General features: G+C 37.0%; 1 non-coding gene across 1 annotated transcript; it reads right to left on the bottom strand.

The window, feature by feature from the left end:
- Positions 1–16,755: 16,755 nt before the first annotated feature.
- Positions 16,756–16,827, bottom strand: TRNAT-CGU (transfer RNA threonine (anticodon CGU)). The gene has a single exon. It is a non-coding gene; the product is annotated as a tRNA-Thr (tRNA).
- Positions 16,828–18,261: the final 1,434 nt, after the last annotated feature.

Genomic DNA, 18,261 nt, shown 5'->3' with positions numbered 1-18,261 from the left:
GATTAGAAAGGAGAGGCTGAGTACTCGGTTATAGTACTCAGCGAGAGATTAGGATTGAGTAGAGGTATAGAGGAAGGTACTCTTGTTATACTCAGTTACTAAGATTGTAAAAGGTTTGATGCTCTACCGTTAAAGAGCTCAGTAGAGAATTCGAAATCTCGGAACGTGTTCCGGGGACAGGACGTAGGCTTGGAGGCCGAACCTGGATAAATCTGCTAAGTAACATATTTCTAACCTTAAACTCCTTTATATATTTATTGCTTGCTTAAACAAAAACTGACCAAGTAAAGAGGTCAAGCTGAGTTGTGCACATTGAATATCTGAGCTCAGGAATAGACTCCAAGTGCTATCTCCTGACTCAAGTAAAGAAACTGACCTAGTCACTAGTTGACTAAGCCAGTATCTTGCTATTCACTCAGCGTCGCTGTCCAAACCTTTTTCTCACGAAAAAGAAGTCTGCCCTAGCTTAAAATTTTTAAATAGTTCCTAACCCCCCCTTAGAACTATACTTGTAACGTTATAAGGGACCAACAGGCTTGTCAAAATAAACCCTCTTCATACCCTCTTCACTCGATGCGCTCGGTATCGTGTCTTCTTGCTCCTTATGCTTGAGTCTGGGGACTTCCTCCTTGGTGTCTTCCCCTCTAAAACCCGAAGGTAAGATTAAAGAGGTAGATGCACACTCTATCTGTATGATGAAATCTCCAACCCGGATCTGAAGGTTTTTCTCTTGGTTTTTTCCTCCTCCTTTCGCATCATTAGAGTTGGCGCTGGATGATTCCTTTCGATCATTTCTCTTTTCTGCCTCTCTTTTCCTTAATCTTCTTTTCGCGTTTTTGGAGAGAGGCCTTGGGATCTTCTTGTGGCTATTCAATTGCCATTGATCGATGGGCAACGTGCTCGAAGGTGTCACAAAACGTGGTCGTTGTTGTTGTTGTTGCACATCTCTTTTCTTTGTATTTTGTGATTGCCTTGAACTTTCCTCCAACTTAGACGGTATCGCTTTTGGTACCCATATCTGCCGGGTCTTTAGGTCGCAACGTTGCTTTCCTTTGCCCCCCCCCCCCACACTAGCGAAGTGGCATTGATCATGTTGGCTACTAGGAATGGGTCATCGTCGATCAGCATGCTTTCCTTCTTCTCCGGGAATTGGAGTATCCCACGGTTAATCCTATCCTGCACGGCATTTCTAAAACCAAAACAAGCTTGAGTATTATGGCTCCAGTTGTCATGATACTTACAATAATCTCTTCCGCGTATTTCATCTTTGGATGGGATCACGTGTCTAGGCGGTAACGTGATGAATTTTTCTTTTAACAAGTAATCGAAAATTTCTTCCGTCTTTGAGATGTCAAAAGTATATTGGGTGGTCGGATTCCTTTTGACTACCTCTGGTGTTTTGGGATTTTTTAACAACACGAGACATGTTCGAGATCTGGTGTTTGTTAAATCGGCGATGGCTACCTCATGTGTTTGTACATCCCCTTGATAGCTTCCCATCGAGTTCTTCTTGCGTCGATGATCTTCTCTCATCAGTTCCTCATACTCTGAAACCTTGGCCACCAACTCATAATAGTCGTGAAAATCGATTCCCTGAAATTTCTTCCGGTTTTCGAATTCTAGTCCGCGTTGGGCAATCTTTACGAATTCGACCTCGGGGATATTGATTTGACATCGATTTCGCATCTTTTTGAACTGATTGATAAAATTTTCAACCGGTTCCCCATGTCGAGTCATTCGGGATAGCTCTGCAACACAAACCTCGGGCTCCGTTCGATAGAATTGGTTATGGAAAAGCCTTTCCATTTGCTCCCATACATGAATGGATCCTGATGGCAAAGTGGCATACCAAGAGAACACTGGTCCCGTTAGTGATCCTGGGAATAGTCGCAAGTGCAACATGTCGAAGTTCGTGTCCATGCTCAAACCACTGCACTGAAAGGTGAAGCGTGCCACATGCTCTACGGTGGATTGCCCTTCCTCTCCTGAAAATAAAGTGAAATCAGGGACTCTAAAATTGTGAGGTAAGGGATATAGTTGGTCGTACTGCCGTGGATACGGTTTTTAGAATTCGGGTCGGTACACCTCCCTCACGACTGGCCCATAAATCTCTTGGACGATGTTCTTTATGCGTTGGGCCTCTCCTACGTTGCTGGTGGGTTCCACGCGTGTGTGCGTCGTCCGTTGTGGGTGAAAGCTGCTTCCTCTCCTATTGCCCCCCAAGTTACGAGTATAGCTCTCCTCGTAATGTTCGGCATGGTTACTAGGCCCAGTATGAGACCTAAACTGTTGTTGAGGTGGTGGGACTTGAACGGGTTCTGGGCTGATCCTATCGTCGCACTCATTGAACCTGAGGTTTTCTTCCCGGATTGGTGGAGGGGTATACCTTTCACTGGCACCTGAGATCGGTGTTCCTTTTCCATTGCTTGCCGGTCCTTGGGATCTTGACTTTTGTGAGAAAAGCTCGGCACATTTTTCTGGGATTTTGCCGATTTCTCCGGTTAAATCGACAATCCTCTCCTCGAGGGCCGGAACCTTGTTGGAATCGTTTATCGCCTCGCTGTTAGCTTTGAACATGGCCTCGTTGCTAGCTTGCATTGCGCTGTATATAGCCTCATGATTCTCTCTCATGGATTGTGAAAACCCATGTAGAAATTGGTTGATTTGCTTCTCCATATTTGCTATAAATGGTGCCAAGTCGAATGTGGGCGGGCCTTGAGGTGGTTGTTGGTTTGTATCGCGACTATGACTCACAGTCTCAGCCACAAAGCCTTCGGGCATTCCGGACTCATTGTTACGGTCTTGGTTTTGATTTTGACTCTCTTCGGAGTCCGATGGAATTGGATCTTTCCCGGTGTTCTTCCTAGGAGGCATCCTTCGTGAGTATTTATAGATAAAAATGATGAAATCGAGTTAGTAATCTAGTGTTGAGAAAGAAAGAACAAGAAAATAAATAACACTTATTGATGGAATAAAAGCAAAGCATGAAAAACAAGTAGTTTAAAAACTGAATGAAAAATACAATACGAGGTCTGAAAAATAAAAAACAATGGTGTAAAATTGTTAACGTTAGCTAATAAATTTTGGTAAGGTAAAGTGGGATAATGAGTGTGGAAAAATTGTGTGTGACGAGTATTGAAATTTTTGGCAAAGCCTAAGAAAAAAGGTCCCACTGGGCGTGCCAAAAATTGTTAGCGTTAGCTAATAAATTTTGGTAAAGTGGAAGTGGGCCGAAAAAAATAAATGTGATATGAAAAAAAGTTACGGAAGAAATAGGCACAAAAACGGGTTCTAAAATTTTTGGCAAAGCTTAAAAATAGGTCCCACTGGGCGTGCCAAAAATTGTTAGCGATATTTTCGAAATATGCTAATTTCAACCTTGTCACGTGTGGTTAGGGTGCGGGCGTGCCAGAGAAATTATTTCTCAATTATGAAAAACGGTTACGTTTGTGAAATTGTGCGCCGAAGACATGAATTCTAAATCGAAGCGATTGGCGAGGGACGCAAGGATTGAAAAAGTCCCTCTTGGGTCTCTAGCGCCGTTATAGAAACTTTGCTAGATTGATTATTTTTATTTAAGCTAAGCGTGCAAATTGAAGACGGGAAAATAAAGCAAATTAAAGTGCGAAATTAACGCGAGATTTTGGGAAAAATGATATTTATTGATATGAATAAGTGTTTGAATATATGTGTTCAAAGTAAGCATTAAAATGAAATAAATTACAATTGAGAAATCTCGATATTAAACATATAGGTAATCAATTGAATTAGAATAAACAAATCAATACAAAGAATTGAAATGCGATAAAATAAATTGAAATTCAACAACAAACTCGGAGCCACAATAGCTATCTCGGATTGATGTTGAATTTTGGTGTTGGTGCGAGGTCCTCGGAGAGCTGTAGCCGGTCGGGCCCGTACGGTACGTGATCTTTGGCAATGTCGAAACGTGTGGTAGGCCAATGGGGCAAATTTAATCTTTAACTTTGGGGAGCTCGATTGGGTGCTTAAGAACTCGGAATCGAACAATTAAATAGTCTAAATTTAACTTTGGAATGTCAGGAACAAACTTCTATAAGGGATCTAAGGCTAAAACGAACTTTAAAAGGGAGAAATTGAGAGTTGAAAATAACTGGACGAATCTGGAAAATTCTGGAAACAGAGTATCTAAAAGAATTTGAGCTATAAAGATTGGCTTGTAACTATGGTTTCTGGGCACGGAATTGGGAAAATAAATACACTAGATCGAACTTCAGGACGTCAGGAACAACTTTGTCGAAGGGATTGAAAGCAGAAAATGAATTTAAATGGACAAAATCGGGCTTTGAAAATAAATGGACGAATCTGGAAAATTAATTTGGAAACAGAGTTCTAGCTAAGAATTGAGCAAATTAAGAGCTTAGGAATGCTAAATTGAATTGAAAAACTTGAAAAGAGGCTATTGGAATTGAATTGAGGCTAAAGGAGAGCTAAAGAAGGAATTGAAACTAAGAGAAATGAAGAACGAAAGGAAGAACTTGAAGAACTAAGAACAAAAGAAACTAGAGACTAAGCATTGGAGCTTTGAGAGGGGGTTTTGTGTGTTGAATGAGTGATTTTTTATGAAGGGGAGGGGGTCTATTTATAGTTTTTTGGAATGGCATTTTGGTAATTGTTCAGTGGCATTTTGGTAATTGTTCATCAACTACCCCTTGAAATTCTCTCCCACTAACTTGCCACCTCATCAACTACCTCAACTTCCTTTAACTGCCATTAACTGCTTGCCAAGAGAGAGAGAGCACGCCCCGCGTATGTCTGGCTACGCCCTGCGTAGTGCGGCTCGTGAACTTGGTGCGTCTTGTCGATGACGTTTACGCGTGGCGTATAGGGAGGTACGTCCCACATAAACGAGTCTCTAAAGCGGAACGTCTTCGGATGCGCGGTATACGCTCCGCGTATGGAAATGTACGCCCCGCTTGTTTGTGCTCCTGATCCTGAAGCGCCTTGTTGATGCGTTTTACGCGTGGCGTATAGCGAGGTACGTCCCGTGTAGTGGAGTCTCTGAAGCGGAACGTCTTCGGATGGCTGGTATACGCTTCGCGTATAGGAAGGTACGCCCTGCGTGTTTGAGGTGAGTTTACAAATGTATTTTTTATTTTTATTTTATTATTTTCTAGATAAAATACAAACTAAATCCTAAAATCAAAACCCAAGTATTCTATATACATAATATAAAATTTATTTTATTTTGGGCCAACACTATTACATCATTTTTTTTCACAAATTTATGTAATGGACATTACAAACAAAATAAACATGAATCTCCATTACGATTAGCCCTTGTATTTTTATTACTAACGGCGAAATACGAAAAAAACATAAAAACAAAAAAAAATGCGAAAATGTGAAAAAACCGAAAACGAGAAAATAAATGCAAAAAACGAAAAAACATGAAAATGAGAAAAAATATGAAAAACACGAAAATGGTAAAACGAGAAAAAACAAGAAAAAATGTGAAAAAACCGAAAACAAGAAAAAAATGAAAAAAAATGAAAAAACATGAAAACGAGGAAAAATATGAAAAACACGAAAACGAGAAAAAACACGAAAAAATGTGAAATGAAAAAAAAAATGAGAAAAACAACGAAAAATGAAAAAAGAAATTGAAGAAAACATGAAAATCCGAAAAATGCAAAAAAAAAAACATGAAAATCGTATTTAACTAATATAAACATACGTATTATAATAATTGCATTTTATGAACCCCGTCCAAGTTCTGTCTCGTCCCAATTTCTATCAAAAAAAAAATTGCATTTTATGAATTTTATTAAAATTTGTCAACCAAATATGGTAATGTAATCATGATTCCATTCCATTGCACTACAAATTTGATTACATTACAACTTTGATTACATTACATTGCATTACAACATACCAAACGGACACTAAGGGTTCTTTTGGTACGTTGTAATGGGCGTTGTAACGGAATGTCCATTCCAATGAAGGTTTATTACCATGTTTGGTTAGTCATATCAGTTTTATCGTAATGAAATCACAAATACATCACTCAATTTGTCTTTGCAAATTTATGTAATGACCATTACGCACAAAAGATGCATGAATCCCTATTACGATTAACCCTTGTATTTTTTATTATTAATGACGAAATCCGAAAAATAACATGAAAACATAAAAATCGGAAAAGTGCTAAAAAGGAGAAAAATGTGAAAAAACCGAAAATGAGATGCAAAAATGAAAACGAAAAAAACGAAAAAACATGAAAACCATGAGAAAAGAAAAATGAGAAAAAACGGAAAAGAGCAAAAAGGGGGAAAAGAACTGGAAAAGTAAAGAACGGGTAATAGAATACATTTCAAATTTGATTACACATTTAATTACATTACAACCTTATATTACATTGCGTTACAACATATCAAAATGACCCTAAAATAATTTGAATATCTTATTTTGGTCTTAAAAGTTAGATTTTAATAAGTCTATATATACGGTGACTGGCCAACTTTATTTGGGAGCTGAGAATCTATGTCAACGCTACCACAAAGTATCTCATGGTTATTTTGAATAGAGCAGTCCATTCACTCAAGAAAATCATGGAGCTTTGGGTATAGACTTGAGTTATTTAATTGTGTAGGGCTTATGTTTAAAAGGCCCAGCCCACTATTGTTATAAAATAATGAGAAAATTACACGGAAATTCATTTTTCAAAAACTATTTACAACTATGTCAAGTCATAATTTTAGATTATGTCAAACTAATAAAATCAGTACTTTTAATATATTTTAAGGATTATAATTTATAAATTAGAAGTTTAGAATATATTTTCTAGGGTTTATGATTTATGAATTGGAGTCTAGAATTTTTAAATTATGATGTAAAATTATAATACATAGAGAATAATGATATATTAAGAATTAAGTTTGGAAATATGATTTAGTTATAATTTTGTACTTAATTATGATATTCATGTATTTGACCCTAAAATAATTTAGATAAATTAGATGATAGTTATGACTGAGTAAATTATTTATAAGTATGTCATATTCTAAAATTAATTTATTTAAATATCAAATTCTTGTAAATCTATACTATCTATAATAGCGGAAGCAGAGAGAAATGATGAGAAGTGTTTTAGAGTCATTTTTTATGAGTTGTCAACGTAGTAAAAAATCAAAATTAAAAAGATTTAATTAATTAAAAATAACAGATTTATATTTATAATATATTAAACAATTACTAGCCCATTAATTAAAATAATAAAAGAAAGTAAGAGTTACAGGAAGATAAAAAAAACACAAAGCAAAGGAAATCCAAAAGTCACAGATAAACTTCTATATAAAGCATGATAGATAGTATTATGTTTCTGAATGTAATTATTCGATTTTTTTCATATTTGTAGTTATTTTGTTCTCAATTGTGTTGTTGTTTTATTTTTATTAACAATAGTTGTTATAGTTTCATCTTTCAGATCCATTTCTGCCGTTACCCAGGTTCTATATCTCTCGCTACATTATCCATATTTTTTTTATTTGTTCCAAACTGATATCTCAAATTGAAGAAATCCGATAGAAATAGAAGATTGATGGACAACTAAAATCGGGAAACACAAATGTGTCAAAATTACAAGAAATTCAAGGTAATTATTCATTTTTTTTCATATATTGTAGTTTTTTGGGTAATTAATTTATTAGTCCCTATATTTTGACAAAACATACTGTTTAGTCCCTGTATTTTCAAAAACACATGATAAAGTCTCTAACCTTTTTCTCGATGAACTGTTTAGTCCCTAATGTTTTTCTCAGTGAACTGTTTCGTCCCTGCCGTTAGACTCTCATGAAAATTTTGTTAGTCAATTTGGATTTGTGTTATTCTTTTCCTTTATTTTCCTTTCCTTTAAACTCTAATGCATCTGAAATCAACTTTGAGTGTTCTTCTTCTTGATTTTCTTCTTAATCGTTCAAAATCGTAAGCATTGGGTCTGTTCTTTTTCTTGTTCTCCATACAAATGACTTCTTTTTCTAAATTGGATTTCCTCTTCTAAAGTTTGAGGGTAAATAGTAAAGGATAATTTAGTCATTTCCGAAGTCATAAACGTTAAAAAATCTAACAAACAGACAGAAGGACTAAACAGTTCACTGAGAAAAAAGTTAGGGACCTTACCATGTGTTTTTGAAAATACAGGGACTAAACAGTGTGTTTTGTCAAAATATAGGGACTAATAAATTAATTACCCTAGTTTTTTTGTTCTAAATTGTGTTGTTGTTTTATTTTTATTAAACAATAGTTGTTATAGTTTCATATTTCAGAGATGAAATTCCACTTGTGTCGTTACTCAAGTTCCATACATCTCGCTACCTTATCCATGTTTTCTTTTCTATTTGTCTTTTTTTTTCAAAATGACTAAAATAAAGATTTTGTATATTTGTATTCTTTTTTAGTATATGTTGCTAGGTGTTATCGTTCCGATTGTTAACTCTAACTAAAATTTAAATTTTCGGCTTTATATGAACTCAATTGTTAGCTTTAATTGAAGTTGGATTGATTTTTCTAATTTGGAACCTCTTAAAATCCACTCATTTTTTTTAGTTTGAGTTTATCTAACTGATATGGATTGTATTTTTTATTTTTATGCATTTTGGTATAAATAGATATAAAGTTTCACACAATAGTTGTTCATTGAAGTTGGAGACATATTGAAGAAAATATTAAAGAGGTATTGAAATATTATACTTACAATGACGTTTATTTTAATTATAAATTATGTTATATCATCATCATTATTATTATTATTATTACTATTATCAAGAAGTTATTTTTTTTCCAGTTCTCTAGACAAAGAGATTGTAAGAATCTAATACACTTGATAAGATCTTTATTCTTGATACATTTGGATTATGTCAGATACGAATTCAAAATGAAGATAAATAAAAATTAATTTTGATGCTAAAAATCCTAAAAATGTACATTAATTATGGGATATTGAGATAATTATTTTTGCAACATTGACTTATATAGTTTTTAAGTATTATATTGTGGTTTGTACAAAATTGTTAGTATTTCAAGAGTTTTTAACAGATTAAAATGAAACATGATCATAGGACAAGTTGTTGGAAAATATTAATTAAAAATTATTATTATTTGAATCTCTTCAAATTCTCAATGTTGAGCATAATGATTCTAATTAATAAAATTAATTTCACATATTAATTATAAAACGTTTTTTTTTGTACTGAGTGGTTACAATTGCGATTTTTTTTTGTAGGAAGTTACAATTGCGATTTAATTCTATTTAACTAATGGAAAAAAAATTATATTTTTATTAATGGGCAAAAAATATTTCCACTCTCCTCTTTATATGCTTATATCTTGACATTCTCTCTTATTTTCGAAAAAAAACGAATCTTTTTTGTCCCTTCATTTTTGTTTTCTATTCTTCTGTTTGTTTTTCTTGCTTACGAAATTCAAGAATATATAATTATTAGAAAATATTAATGAAGTCAAATAAGTGATATCTACGAGTGTGACTAATATTCTATACAGTGAAAGAATAAAGAACAAATTGATTAAATGTCTTGATGAGATATTACGAGATGAAAATAGGAAAAATCATCATATTAAGTTTATTCAATTGGATATATTGAGTTATTATAGCATAATGAATAATTGAATTTGAATACTTGGTGGTCATGAAATTCCATCAAGCAAAATGATTATCATCAAGATGATTTTGTGACTAATTCTTATGAATTTTATTTTTTTATTATTTTTTTTTTTTTTGGTAATGAAGGAAGGCTAAAAAAGCCCAGGACAAAAAGAAGAGAACAGAAAAAAAGAAGAAGAAAAAACAAGGCTACAGACGAACGACTCTACTTAAAACGGATCCCCTACTATCATCAGCAAGAATCCCCTGGAGGCCTGCAGGAGGCGCACCAAACTCATGGTGACCCAAAGAATAAGAACCTGCGTAGTTCGCCAACCAGTCAGCCGCTCTGTTACCTTCTCTGTAGCTGTGCGTAAAGGTGATATTCCAATCTCTATCTCGATAAACAGTGCAGCGAGAAATTAGCCAGGAAAAAGGGTGGTGTGGTTCAATCTCCTCCGTTATGAGACGGATCACAACTTGTGAGTCCAGCTCAAAAGCAACCCGACGAAAGCCCTTCGCCCAAGCAATTTGCAATCCAAAAAATAAACCCCAGAGTTCAGCAACTGACGAAGTGCAGTAACCAATATTTGCTCCAAAACCTCCACACCACCGTCCCAAAGAGTCCCGAATCAGTCCCCCTGCAGAAGCAAGACCAGGATTTCCTTTGCAGGCTCCATCTGTGTTGACTTTCACCCATCCCTCACACGGAGGTACCCAAGCAATCCAGATAGTTCTCGGAACCCTGTACGGGCTTCTGTTGGCGGAGGAAGTAGCGTCAATAAACTCCATACAGAAACGCTTCACAATATCCATAGCGTTGTTTGGTAAAGGTTTAGACCCAAACACTGAGTCGTTCCGAAACCGCCATACCCACCAAACACTACAAGCGAAGAACAGGGGCCAAGGAATCCGACCAACCATCCCTGAGTGGCGAAGGTTAATATCCAGCCAGTCCCTAATACTTGCAATAAAGAAATTCGGGCGAATAGCATGTGGCACCACCATTTGCCATAAGCGTCTAATCTGATAGCAATCACGAAGCAGATGCGTTGCTGTCTCTTCATTACCGCATCGATGGCACCTTTTATCTTGAGTGAGGTGTCTTCTGAACCTTGTAGAGTTGCACAAAATACTATCATGCCCCAATTGCCATAGAAAGTGCCGAATCTTCTCCGGTGCCTCCAAGTTCCAGATCTGATCCCAAACCCGAGCCCCCTGTGTATTCCGATTTGTATCCAAAGCTTCATATCCAGATTTCACTGAATAGTTACCCGTGGAGTTCAGGGTCCAGAACCAAGCATCTGGAGTCGTGCACTGAGGGCTAACGGTAAAAGAGGCAATTCTTAGAAGCCCCGATGAATTGACAAGGTAACTAAGGGTCCTCCAGTCCCAATTATCAGTGTGCGATAGCCAATAATCTTGCACCGAGTGAGTTATTTGATCAGGCGGGACAGGCTGGGTCGTGTCACTTATTAAAGCCGACTTACCGCACTAAATATCAGTCCAGAACTTCGTGTTTGTACCATTGAAGATCAGTTTACCCATGCCATGAACAAGAACATTACTGCCGGCAACAATGCTCTTCCAAGTCAAGGAATGAGAAGAGTTAGCGTGGAAAATTAACATCCCTTCACGATCCCCACCATATTTACCACGCATCATTCGAACCCACAACGGCTCTTGCTGAATCAAAATCTGCCAACTCAGCTTGGCAATCATCGCCAGGTTAGCACGTCTAGCCGTTCTAAGGCCTAGCCCTCCGATATTCTTACTTCGACAAACCTCATCCCATTTCACAAGATGAATCCTTCGAACCAAGTCTAAGGAGCCCCAGATGAACCTCCTACTGCACTTATCCAGACGATCACACACAGAGACAGGAATCAAAGTCGTTTGCATAATGTAAGTGGGGATAGCAGTGATAACCGATTTCGCCAGTGTAACTCGGCCTGCGAAATTCAAACAACTTGCTTTCCAACCACTTAACTTCTTGTGCATTTTGTCCAACACATATTGATAGGTGGATTTGGACACTCGGGTATGAAGGAGAGGGACGCCTAAGTACACACCTAAATCCAAAGTCCGAGCAAAGCCAAGGATATCACAAATACCTTGAGCAGCCGTGTCTGAAACATTAAAGGAGAAGAAAACTCTTGACTTACCAAGGCTAACCTTTTGACCAGAGGCATCACAGAAGCGGTGGAGGACATCATTGATGATGGTAGCTTGCTCCATACTAGCTTCTGACATTAACACTATATCGTCAGCAAATAAAATATGGGACATTTCAGGACCCCGACGGGAAAGTTTAATAGGCTTCCAGTGAGAACTCCCAACCGCGTCAGATATTAGGTGGGTGAGTCTTTCCAGGCAGATGACGAACAAGTACGGAGAGAGCGGATCACCCTGACGGAGCCCTCGGGTAGGATTGAACTGTTGGAGCTGTTCGCCATTCCAGATGGGACTAAGTCTGGAACCTGAAACGCAATTCATAATTAAATCAATCAAAGAAGCTTGAACGCCTAACAATTCCAGGGATTCCCGAATGAACTGCCAAGAGAGCCTATCATACGCCTTTTCTAGATCAAGCTTTAGAATCATGTAGCCCCGTCGACCCTTTTTCCTCCTAAAAGAATGAACTGCTTCCTGAAGGATAATCACATTATCCGTAATTTGACGACCAGGCACAAAGCTACTCTGCATGGGGCTAATAACTTTGGTCAGATGAGGCTTGATACGGTTCACAATGCATTTAGTAACAATCTTATAAAGAACATTGCAGAGGCTGATTGGCCTAAACTGAGAGATGTATTTCGGATTGTTGACTTTAGGAATTACAGTAATAAGTGTGTCATTCCAGCCCTGGGGGATCTGATTAGAAGCAAAGCACTCTCGCACAGCACTGCAGACTTGATTACCCAACTGATCCCACAGATTCTAGAAGAAGCAGGCTTGAAAACCATCCGGCCCCGACGCCTTAAACAGACCCATATCAAAAAAAGCAGCTCGTATCTCATCATTTGACACAGGGGCAGCCATTCTAGTAAGAGCCATGGCATGGAGCCGAGGGAAGTTAGCTCGTGTGACAAGAGTGGTGTGATCAACCATGTTTTCAGTGAAAAGCTGCATGAAGTAGTTACGAACCATATTTTTGACTTCACAAGCTTCCCAAATCCAGACCCCTGAGTTATCCCGCAGACCCTCAATCTTGTTTCGACGCCGTCTGATAATAGTGGAAGTGTGAAAGAACGTGGTATTTCTATCCCCATAGCACAACCAATTCACCCGAGACTTTTGAAACCAATACGTTTCTTCTTGGAGGAGCACTGCATTCAACTTGCTAATTAATTTCAATTCCAGCCGATAGAGCCCTCTCAGGAACCCTTGACTCAGACGACGCTGAACACCTTCAAGCCTCCTCAAGAGCCGATGCTTATTATGAAAAATATTCCCAAAAACCTCCATATTCCAATGTCTCAGATCCGTGGTAAAATTCATCAAACTTTCCCAAATATCCGCTAAGGTGGCCCAATTAGCCTCAAAAAACGACTTGAAATCGGCATGTTGCAGCCATGCCGCTTCAAAACGAAAAGGCTTAGTAGCGGGAGCAGGAAGCCGAGGGAAATAGGATAATAAAATGGGAGCATGATCAGACCTGTTCCGAGCAAGGTGGCGAACAGCAGCCTCAGTGAATAAGTTCCTGAACTGCAGATTACAGAGGGCACGATCCAAACGGCAGGCTACCCGAGTCCGGTGAGTAGAGCCACGAAACCAAGTGAAACAAGGGCCCGAGAAGCCCAAATCAATGAGCTGCATGTTACTGATCCAGTTTGAGAAAGTGGTACAACGATCAAGAACACTAGGCGCACCCCCCTGCTTCTCATCGGCACTACTAATGCAATTGTAATCCCCGATAATAACCCAAGCCTCCTAAACACTTTGTTGAAGAAGAATCAAATCAGCAAAGAAGGCCCGTTTATAGCTCATTTGGGGTCGGACGTATATGAAGGTTGCAAGAAAGGAGGTGCCATACCGTTGGCCCCCAATCCAAGTGATCCGTGTATGGAGAAACTGACGATTCTTTAACACCACATCAATTTTGAAATGATCACAATTCCAGAATAACCAGATTCCCCCGCTGAAACCCTCAGTATCCACAACTTCGACATTTGAGAAATTTAGCTTTCGCCGCATCTCCTCAGCTCGGGAAGCAGGGAGGCGAGGTTCAATGAGAGCTAGAGCTTCAGGTTTGTACATAGAAATAAGATGACGAAGAGCCCGGTGAAACTCATTACCACCGGCTCCAAAGCAATTCCAGGATATAAACATTAGACAAAGAGTAAAGGAGCCAAGGTGATCTAAGAAGATCAACAGTCAATAGGAGGATGCTGCCCCGCAGCGACATCCATTATATTTTGGTCCCGTGGCCTCAAGGGCTCTTTAGAGATATCTTCTGCACGAAAGCGTTTGTTTCTGCTCAAATGTCCATCTCTGTGTCGGAGGTTTTCCTTATCCCTGTGAGCTTTATCGATATCCATCGAAGCATCAGCAGCATTATCACTAAGGTCCCCAAAGATGTTGCTGGTTTGTAGAATTACACTCCCTGGTGATCTCGAAGTCATCTTTGTAGCCCCACGCGTCCCTACGGATGTCGGGCTTTTGAAAGTGAAAGGGTGCTTCAGGCTGCCACTGTCAGAGATGATAGCTTTGCCCTTGGTACTGTGTGCAGACTTCGAGGAAGATGGGTTGTTATTCTTCGGTTCTGTCAAGGCGTCTTCTACCACATTCACAGGCATTGTCGCGGGCTCTGGCTTCTTGGGGCGAGGTTTATAGGGTCGTTTTGGAACAATCATCCAAACTCCATAATCTCCAGAAGCAGATTCATTATCCTGGTTCTCAGATCGAGTGCCTTCTGACACGGTGGCGGGCTGAGCAGTAGTATCAGGCATAGTGGTATCTGGTTCCATTGCAGCATCGGCATTGGTTTCAGGGGTCTTTGTCGTGGACGTATCCGTCAAGGTGGGCGCAGGGGGTATGATCACATGCTGGATGGAGTCATTCGCTGGGCAGGACTCTTTTGCATGACCATATCGACCACACTTCATAAAAGCTATATACAATCCCTCATATTCAATGTGATAGGAGGTACCATTGAGCATAAACTGGGCTACCAACGGTTTCGAAAGATCAACTTCCACACAAACTTTTGCAAATTTCCCACGAGCCTTCGAGGAGGTGTTCTTATCAACCTTGATTGATTTACCAAAAGAGTTACCTATAAGTATTAGGCAGTCCTCATTGTAGTAATGTAGCGGTAACTCGGGAAATCTGGCCCAAACCAACGTAGAATCAACTGAGGCTGCAGATGGGACAAAACTAGGGGACCAAGTTCTAACAGTGAGATAGTGACCTTGGACCATCCATGGGCCATTCTGAATAACATTCTCTCTATCCTCAACAAGATCAAAGCTGACAAGGTGAAATCCAAATCCCAAATCCATAAAGTCCATCTTCCCCTTTGGTTTCCAAAGTTCAGTTGCACGGTTCCGCAGAGCAATAAATCCGACATTGCGGCCTAGGATTTTCACTATTATAGCATCCGACCAAGACTGAGACCATTCATCAACCAGTTGGTGTGCAATTGTGATATTGGGGAGGAGGGGATTACCATTAATATAGTCGATTTTTCCAAGCCCTGATTCACGTAAATCGACCGGAGCTTTACTAGCAGGACGCTGAACTTCCATACTGACAGTGTCACGGTATGAACGGGGGGATGAAGAGGAGCGGAGAGGTGAGTCGAAGCCCTCTCGCTGGTGCGGAGAGGCCGGCGGAGGCTGGGGGCCAGGAGGCGGCGGAGTCGCAGGGGGAGGGTCTATCATTTATTGATGCACTTAATTTTTTATCTTACGATTTTATAAAAATGAATTTTATTTTTTTTATATGTAACATATTGAATTGATAAAGTTTCTTCATGTGCAATATTAGAAACGTATTGATTGTAATAGTTTATGAAATAATATATTGATGTTGCTTCCATTTTAACATAAATTGTAATTCTTTTGTATCATAGATATAATATTTAATTTTAATTGTAGTTTAATTCAATTTTTGCTTAACATAGATTGTAATTCTTTTGTATCATAGATATAATATTTAATTTTAATTGTAGTTTAATTCAATATTTGGTTTTTTTATCATATTCTAATATATTTCTTAATTAATCTCCTATTTTATTATTATTGTTTCACAGAATTCCAGTTATAAAAAAATATGAAAATATATTAAAATTACTAAAAAGTACAAATCGTTGAATTTTGTAAAAATAAATAAATCATTCACCTTTAATTAAAATTCTATAAAAAAATTAATCAATTATTTTCAAAATTAATTTGATTTGATTTGAATTATAAATAAAAAATATATATTAATTTCAAATATACATAATATAAAAAAATTTCATAGCATAATATAAAATTACTTAAAAAAATATATCAATTTATTTATTTATCTAAATTATATAAAAGTTTCATATCCCGTGCATCGTACGAGTTTTCAGCTAGTTAAAACTGAAAATACATGTAGCATCATATTTGTTGGTTTTTATAATTAAGAATTTGATAAAAGTAAAAATAAAATTATAATATTATAATATATTAAAATTTTAAATTATATGATGATAAAATACAGAAAAAGATTTTGTTAGATGTAAGTAAAAGTTAAAATCTATTTTTTTGATGTAATTTTATATATACTAATTTTTCATATAAACTTTTTGACACCCTCGAGTCTAATCCGAAAATTGTAAGTGAAAAATGGATTAAAATTAAATGGAAAAAAATTTAAGGGGTTGCAGTAAAATAAATTCCAAATTCAAATAAAAATCAAATAAAATTAAATAAATTAAATACAATAATACGGTTAAAAAATTGTAAAAAAAAGTTGGTAAACAAGGCTAATAAGGTTTAAAAATAGTGAAAAAAAATAAAGAAAAGAATAAATACCAAAGGTAAATTTTGGTAAACAAGGCTAATACGGTTTAAAAATAATCAATTGAAAAAAATAAAGAAAATATAAGTACCAAATGTAAATTTTGGCAAACAAGACAATTTAAGAGCTCCCGGCGAGGATCGAACTCGCGGCCTTTCGCTTACGAAGCGAACGCACTACCACTATGCTACGGAAGCAATAATGTTATCGAGTTGTAAACTTAAAATTATATAACAGCATCCAACTTATTATCTCGCATCAGCAGCTACCACATGATGATTACTGGCTTCGATAAAAAAAAAAAAAAACTTATATCAATCAGAATATTCAATTGTATATTTTTTTATAACTTCAACGTTTTTCTTTTTTAACAAAAAAAAAAAAATTATAACTTCTAACTTTAATAAATCTTATTGGAATAAGCAAAATTTGAGCTAACGTTTTTTATAAGTGTAAATTTAACTCTAATTGTATATGAATTGGTAAAAATTTATTCTTAACGCTTTCAATCAAGATTAATTTTATTCTTACGTTATAAAAAAATTGAAAAGATTAGCTTGACTGTTATTTAACTATCATATCAAATATTACAAAAAAACAATTATCTATAAGGTATTTAATATGTTACTAACACAATTGCAAAAAAAATATGTTAAAATGTGGGTAAATTTCATTAATGGTGTACAACATTTGTCATATTTCACATTTTGGTGTACAACATTCAATTTGTCTCACTAATATGTACAAACTTATAAGTGACCTCTCACTTTGGTGTACAGCCGGTTAAAATGACCGGTCAACGCGCCACATCATCCTTTTTTCATCTCTCCTATTTAAAAATGTGGAACCCTGAAAAGTAAAATGTCTAAAATACCCTTGTTGCTCACCCCTATCCCTCCATCTCTGTATTTAATAAAATTTCTTCATCTTCTTCCCTCATTTTCTCTCTCTCTACCAGTGTTCTAAAAGTCGGCCAAGTCGCCGACTAATCGACCGACTAGTCGGTGAAATTCAGAACACTGGCCGATTTTTTATAACTGGGCGGGTTAAATCGGGGGTCCGATATATTTCCGCCTAGGCGGTTCAAGTCGGGGTAAATCGGGGCAAGTCGGGTTAAGCGGGTAAGTCGGGTTAAGCGGATAAAAATCGGGTCAAATCGGTTTAGGCGGCTAAAAATCGGGGCAAATCGGGTTAGGCAGCTAAAAATCGGGTCAAATCATAAAATTATAAAAAATTTGCTACAAAATAAATAATACAAATAATTAATCATTACAACAACAACTAAAAAAAATAAAACTAATTTACACAGCACTAAATTTACAAATAAAACTAATTTCAACATACATATGATATATTGGAAATTAAAAAAAAAAAAAACCCAAACTAAACTACCCATAATAACCCATCTAATATTGTGTGCCCTAAAAAAATTGCAGCAGCCACCACTCCTTCTTCATCATCGCCACTCCTTACTGCTCCTTCTTCATCATCAATGTGCTTCCTCCTTCTCTAGCAAAATCGCAGCAGCCACCACTCCTCCTCTCTGCTCCTTCTTCATCATCGATTCATCGCACACTACTCCTCCTCTCTGCTCCTTCTTCATCATTTTATAAATATTTATGGATATTTTA

Source organism: Euphorbia lathyris, chromosome 1 (assembly GCF_963576675.1).
Source record: "Euphorbia lathyris chromosome 1, ddEupLath1.1, whole genome shotgun sequence".
Classification (NCBI taxonomy): domain Eukaryota; kingdom Viridiplantae; phylum Streptophyta; class Magnoliopsida; order Malpighiales; family Euphorbiaceae; genus Euphorbia; species Euphorbia lathyris.
The sequence above is the reverse complement of the archived record's forward strand: the minus strand, read 5'-3'. Positions and strand labels throughout refer to the sequence as shown.